This window comes from Theropithecus gelada, chromosome 9, assembly GCF_003255815.1.
Source record: "Theropithecus gelada isolate Dixy chromosome 9, Tgel_1.0, whole genome shotgun sequence".
Classification (NCBI taxonomy): Eukaryota; Metazoa; Chordata; class Mammalia; order Primates; family Cercopithecidae; genus Theropithecus; species Theropithecus gelada.
In genome coordinates this window covers 117,669,687-117,677,215 of record NC_037677.1, presented here as the reverse complement: position 1 = coordinate 117,677,215, position 7,529 = coordinate 117,669,687, and positions in this window count along the sequence as shown.

Sequence of the window (7,529 nt, the reverse complement as noted above, 5' to 3'; positions counted from 1 at the left end):
TTCTTTTTCTTTTCTTTTCTTTTCTTTTTTTTTTTTTTTTTTTTGAGACAGAGTCTCACTCCGTTGCCAGACTGGACTGCAGTGGCACGATCTCGGCTCACAGCAACCTCCACCTCCCTGGTTCAAGCAATTCTCCTGTCTCAGCCTCTGGAGTAGCTGGGACTACAGGTGCGGGCCACCATGCCCAGCTAATTTTTGTATTTTTAATAGAGACGGGGTTTCATGTTGGCCAGGATGGTCTCGATCTCTCGACCTTGTGATCTCCCTGCCTTGGCCTCCCAAAGTGCTGGGATTACAGGCGTGAGCCACTGAGCCCAGCCAGCTAGCTCTACTTCTGAGGGAAGAGGAAGCCAACAAAGAAGGCTAAATGCTCGTTTAATTGGTAGTCAAAGTGGGAAAGCTCCAAAATCTAGATGCAGTAAAAACCAAGCCACAGAGGAGCGAGGAGATGGAAAGTCTGTTAACCATGACTGTGACCTGAGATGACAAATCATTTCTGTCCCTTTCCTAGGAAAAAGGTACTCATTCCATCTTTCAACTCATATCTCCTCAAACTACCAAAGTGCCCTTTACAACTTACCTGGCTTAATTACTACAAGCTCTTTAAGTACAGCTATGGAAACTGAGGCTCGCCTGGCTGGTGGAGGCTGAGGTGGGATTTGAACTGCACCAGTTTCCTGCAGTCATTATTTTTCCTCCTCTGGGATGCTGGCTGTTCCAGCCGACTTGCTCTGCTTTGTCTCCTCAGCTAGCAGGCTGAGTGTCCTTTCTACCTTTTCCAGCCTCTACCATTCTCCATGGTGACAGAGAATACTCCAGTGTGCCGCCCCTCAGATAGCGGGAGAGAAGGAAGCCCATCTCTAGTCTTGGTAACCTGCTAGGAGATCGGCCTGTGGCCTGGCATGAGAGAGGCTGCTGGGGAGAGACACAGTTCCTCATCTCTGTTCAAGCTTTTATCAAAACACTGGGGAGGCGACCCAAGTCTACCAGGCCACAGTGCTTTGCCATTGGGGCACAGCTGTTCCTCGTCACCAGGGAGAAATAAACCATGGCTTGGCACAGCCCAGAAACCTCTGCCCAGTCTTCCTCTCCTGCAGGAGAAATCTTTGTCCCAACCCCATGGAGGCTCGAGTGGGAGGCAGGCAGCCTGGTCCTTACTCTGCTTCCTACCCAGAGGATCCAGATGCCCTTAGGGGGTAGGAGAGAGGGGAGGACTTAGGGAGCCCCCAGGCCCTACCACATGCCCCGGCTCAGGGTTTGTCCCTTGGGACCTGACAGAAAGGATATTTGCTTTGCTGTGGAAACAGCCACAGACCAGAGCCACCAAGGGGAGGCCCCCTGGGCTGGGTGGGGACGGCTCAGGGCCCAGGCCAACCCTCTATAGTAAAGGAGTCTTGTTCTTCTTCCGTCTGCCTGTTTGAAGCCTTTACATGAGACTACGTCTTGACTGAGTAGAAAGATAAATAGTATGTTCGGGGAAAATGTTACATTAATGTTAAATTAGATATTTAAATTAAAAAATGTTAAATTGAACCACTAACACGCACTGTGTGTGGGTGTGTGTCATGAGAGAAAGGGGGAGATTGTTCTAGAAAAAGCAGCATGAAGAGACAGAAAGCGCTTTGATCTGAGAGGCAGAAGATGCCAGCCTGAGTCCTGGCTTTACTATTCCCATCCACCCTCTGCATCTCAATTTTCTTCTTATCTAAAGTGGGGGAAATAATAAAAGGCTATCTTGAATTCAATAATGGCTGGATAGATGCCTACCATGTGCCAGACAACGTGTGGGCACTTTGCACATACATGAACTCAGTGCATCCTCACACACAGTCCTGTTGGGTGGCGATGATGCTCATTTTGCAGGTAAGTGTATGGAAATTAGTTCTAGGGATTATTGTGGAGTCTCATAAGTAAGTAGCTGACTGGGACTCCTGGCTCGTACCTCACTGCTGCACCATGGTGGCCGAGGTTTGTACTGAAGATTGAGAAGGAAGATTATTCACCATCTATTCATCCATTCCCTCATTGATTCGAGACACTTGGTGAGTGCTTACAACATTCCAGGCACTGTTCTAAGCTGGGGCTATGTCGGTGAACGAAATAAATAAGCTCCTTGCTGTTGTCAAATTCCTCCCCCGTCTAGAGAAGGAGGCAGATGATAGACAATGAGGTATATAAGGTAATAAGTGCTGTGAATGAACTGATACTGGCCAAAATGATGGGAGTAAATTCAGGACCATTACTTTGATGGGGCATGACCACTTTCAGAACAACACTGTCGAGGCACAGGCTGGATCCCACTGACGTAAGGAAGATGGACACTTTGCCAAGTGCCTGAGTCCTTGGATGCAAAGTGTCCTGTGACTTGGGAAGTTTATCTCTATAAATGCTCCAAGCTATTTGGTGCCTATCCTAGGGGTTTTTGTTCACGGTGATGAATGTGTGCCTTAATCTTCGAAAGAAGATCAGGTCATGAGATTAAGAGGGGCCAATGGACAGCACAAAGTATATGGTCTTATGCCAGTTTGAACTCAATTTAGAAAGTTATGCAAGGCATCATCTAAATAAACCATGCTTTTCCTCAAACGAATAGCTGTGTGTGTGGTGTATATGTGGTGTGTGTGTGCATGTGTAAGTGTGTGCACACGTGTGTATGTGCAGGGTGTGTGTGCATGTGTGTATATGTGTACAGGTGTGTGTATGAGTATGTGTGCACATGTGTGTGCATACATGTATGTGTGTATGTGTGTGGTGTGTGTGATGGGTGTGTGTGTGGTGTGTGGTGTGTATGTGTGTGGTGTCTGTATGTGTGTACGTGTGTGCACACGTGTATGTGTGTGCACGTGCATATGTGCATGTGTGTATATGTATGTATGTGTGTTTGTGCACGTGTATGTGTGTACATGTGTGTATGTGTGTATATGTATATGTGTGTGTGCGCATGTGTGTATGCACATGTGTGTGTGCACATGTTTGTATATATGCATATGCATGTGGTGTGTATGTGTAGGTATGTGTGTGTGTATATGTTTGTGTGTGTGTGTGTGTGTGCGCGCTCTGTGTGCAGGTGCGTAGTCTTTCTTCTGGTTGGCAGAAGTTGCTTTGTGGCCAGAAGGTATCACTAAGCTTTGGATGTCACCCACATTCCCACGGCGTCATGCCTACTGTCATTGGGATGTGGAAAGAACTAGTCGAGAGCTGAAGATGGGGGACATTAGGATCTTGGGGAGCAGGGCTCAACTGGACTCTGGTGTCCTCCAGCACCAGCAGCAGGGCCAAACTCACCCCCCTCACAGACCCTCGCCACAGTCGCCAGGCCTTGTCTGTATCACAGGAGCAGAGAACTCTTGGTTATATGCCAAACCCAGGTCTCATCTTTCATTGTCTTTGGCCTTATTTATGGTTTCCTGTTATCTCTGTGGCCCTGGAAAATACCAAAGAAGAGTACGGGCAGCGTGGTTCTCATTTTCACTCAGCGGTTCACAATTTCAGCATCCACTGCTGATTGTGCAAAAGGGGTTTTCACGCTAGGCGGGACCTGAGAAATCAGGTTGTTCAGCAGTTTTATTTAATTGATGTATGCATTTAACTATTTAATTACTTAATGTGTTTTTGGCCACCAGCCCCTTTGTTAAAACAAAATTTCATGCAGAGCTCTAAGATATAAAACAGATACAAGTGGATCAGGGACCCGGAGTCCCTCCCTGTGCCCTTGCCCCTCTAGGGGCAACCTCTAGGGAGGCCCTTGAGGTGTCCCAGCTCATCCCAGCCCAGTTTGGAAAGTGCCCAACTCATTCAAACCCCCTCCTGTACAGAAGGGCTGGCTTTGTTCACGTGGCAAGTTGGTAGAACAATTTGGTGCAAAAAATAAAACACAAGAAAGTAGTAGTAAAACTTGGAAATGGCTACCAAGGCGGTGGGGGGTCATGGCAGGACCTAGAGGTTGGCCCGGGAAATGCGATCACCTGGGTGAGAGGGAAGCAGTTATCCCAACTGCCATGTGCGTGGCACACGAGCTCCTGGAACTCTCAGAGTGAGAGCGTGATGGCAGCTCAGTAATGTATTTATCCCCAGGTGCTCTATGAATGTGATGGGTTTTGATACTTTTACTTACCTGGAAGCAGTCAGTCTGGTGCATGTGAGGCAAGGATCATGGGTCAGCTGTCAGCAACCCCAGGACCACAGCTCCTCTTCCCACCAAGAGCGCTCCCGGCCTCCCCAAGGTGTGGAGGCAGAGTGCCAGCCTCACTCTCAGGGCCCATCTCGAGATGCTCTGGGAGTCATCTGAGAGTAACAACTCTTTGGAAAGGTTTTGGTCACTCCAAAAGGCCAATTGGGAGAACATGCTCTGGGCTGGGAGGCTGGGGGCAGAGAGGTGACAAACTGGGGTAGAACAGCTGTGTGAGGGTCAGTTTCTTAACCTCTCTGGGTCTTAGTTTTCTCATTTGTAAAATGAAGTTGGCAGCAATAGGGTCTACTTTTCAGGGTCAATGTGAGGAATAGATGAAGCAAATCCTATAAAGTGCTTAGGATAGTGGCCAGCCTGTGCATAATAAGTCCTCAGTACATGCCAGTGGCTGTTACTGTCCCTGCCCTGTAGGCATCATAACCCCAGACCTGGAGAGGCTCCTCCCCAACATCTCACTAAAGGAAGCCACATTGCACTAGCTGCATGGAGAGCATCTTCTGAAGACTTTCCACTAAGAAGTCTTGAATTCTTCCTAAGTGCCAGGCACTTTCTGCTGACCCTGCTGTCTGCACCTGTCATTGAATCTCCCACAGTCTTGTGAGATGGGGACTGTTTTTGCCCTGTTGTTGATGAGAAACCCAAAGCTTGGGCAATTTTAGGAACTTGCCCAAGGCCACACAGCCAGTAAACAGGAGAGCCAGGACTAAAACCCCGGGATCTGATTCCTCTCTATTTTTGTTTGCTTGTTGTATTTGTTTTCTTTTGCTTCATTTTTTCAGATCCAGGACACAGGCACCAGTAGAGAACAGCGGATGCTGCTTAACATGAGATGCCAAAATGCAACATGGGAACAACCTGGCAGCCACAGAGGGGCATGCAATTCGGATGGGCAAGAGCCTGCATACACCCCCCAGGGGTACCAGGAACCACTCCAGTAGGCCTGAGTCCAGTGGCCGGATGAAGGCCACAGCCACAATGGGCTGGGCTGGGGGACTTCTTTTTTCAGTGCAATTTACCAAACTCTTCCTCCTGCAGATTCTGGCATGGACACCCTGCTTCCTTGTGAACCAACAGCCCTCTTAACCTCTCTGCAATTTAGAATCTTCCTCTACAAAATGGGAATGTTACTTCCTGGCATACAGTTTTACGCCATCCAGAATTTAACAAGATGCTGAATGTCTGCCGCATGTTTTTGTAATGTACATGTAGTATACGTTCTGTGTGCCATATAGCACTATAAGGACTGCAAATACAATGACAGGGGAAGGCTACATTCTTACCATCTTAGCTGAACAGACTTTTTACTGTGTCGCCAGAGAAACTTGAGAAGAGATAGGAAACGCTCATTTTTTTTTTTAGTAGAAATAATGATTGTGCTCTGCTTGTAAGTGACAGAGCTCAGATTTAGCCCAGATCTGAGCTAAATCTGCAGAGGAGCCCCTAGAAGATACCACTACACCCCATGATCCCACGGGGCTCTGGATATTTACAAAAAGAAATAGTAAAGGTGATTGGATGGCTTGGTGCTTGCCCATCCTTTTCACCCTTGAATTGCCTTGGCTTAGCAAGGTGCTTGGTGCACAGTAGCCATGAAGAGGATCTGTAAAATGGTACTGAAGCATGAGACACCTCAGCTTGCCCATTGTTCTGTGCCCTCTGCCCTCCAACCAGGACTCACACCCCCGGAGTGGTTCCTGGGACTCCCCGAGGAGAGAGTTGTCAGGTTCCTTCTGCTCACCTGAACTGCACACCCGAACTGCACACCCAACTTTGGCGGCCAAGATCGTGGTGACCCGGGAATCCTCCTGCTTATAGCGGCAGCACCTTTGGAAAGTACTACCGAAAAGCATCTCTCTCCCTGGCTCAGCCCTGGGGCTGGGCTCATTTTCCAGCTCTCCCTGCCAACGGGCTGACTCTATGGTTGATTAGGGTAATGAGGCTTATGCAGGCTTCCTCTGTCCCTCCCCATGTCCTTGGCTCTGAAAGTTAGCCCTCTGTCTATCAATACTGTCTGGCACCAGAAGAAAGCCCCTCTCCCTTCCTGTACCCAGCATCTGGTTGCCTGGAAACAAGGGCAGAAGCCTAGAGCATCTTGGTTTTCTTTTTTCTTTCCCTACCAGGTCCCCAAAGCAAGCAGTATTTGTTTTAAGCAGAGCCTTTGCACCACGGAGGCTTGCCTTAACCTTGGCCAGAATGATTTCATCAACCTGCGTAAATGTGATGCAGAGAGACAGGGACAGCCACTCCAGGCTCAGTGTCATTTGGTTATCAGTGTGCAAAGTCCTAATTAACAGTGAACGCTGAAGATGGATTGTTTCAGAGGGAGCCAGGACTAGAATGAACTTGTGTGTGCGTGAGTGTGCCTGTGTATGCATGTGTGTGTGCCCAAGCACATGTGTTAAAATTGGCAGCTTTGTGAGTTGCAGCTTGCTGTAGCCACGTGCAGAAAGGATGAGAGATTTTTCTTTTTCAAAAAGAACAAAGGCCTGTCTTGAAAATAAATGTCCTTCTGACTTTGCTTGACGAAAGCCACACAATTCAGGGTGAAAGTGCTAAGACTTCGCTTGGCTTATTCCCTACTGTGCCTCAACAGGAATGGCGATCATCTTCAGACAGACCATAGGAGAAGCAAGGATTTTAAAAGTCACAGATAGGGAGGGAACTTCTCACCCCCGCCCCCATCCTTTGGTTTAACACTGAGAGGGTCAGCCAGATTTAGACCCAAACCTGGCACCTGTTGCCTCTAATGTGTCCTGGCTCATGCCACCTGGCTGTTGTATGTTCCCAGACTGAGGGGCATTACATTTGCGGTGCGTAGGATTGGATTTTCTCTCTTGTCAAGGTTCCCCAAATATGGAATCTTCTGAGAAGCTGTCAAATCAGGCCTCATAGAGAAAGTCACTTCCTAGGGTTTGTGAGCTACACATCCAGCCCTTCACTGCACCTTGGCACCATAAGTGATCCCTCATTGTAAGGATGAGGATAGAGAGGCACTGAGTGGGTGAGCATCTTGCCTGAGGCTGCACAGCTGGTGAACAGTGGAACTAAAAACCTTAATTACATAGCTTACTCAGAAATCATTCTAAAAAATACTTTATCTGACTTCCTGCGCCTAAAGATCTTTCCAGGAGATACTGACTTTTAGAGCTAACAGTCTCTTGGAAAATTCTTATCACTCAGTGAATGGATTGCAATGGAGCTAATAATAGAGTGGTATGCAGCATATCTGAAAAGATCTATTTGCTATGTCTTCTTGGTAGAGTTTTCTAAGAAGTACTTTGATGCACTTCTTATCAAGAAGTTGAAGTGCGGAATATTTTCTATATGACTGAATCCTTGT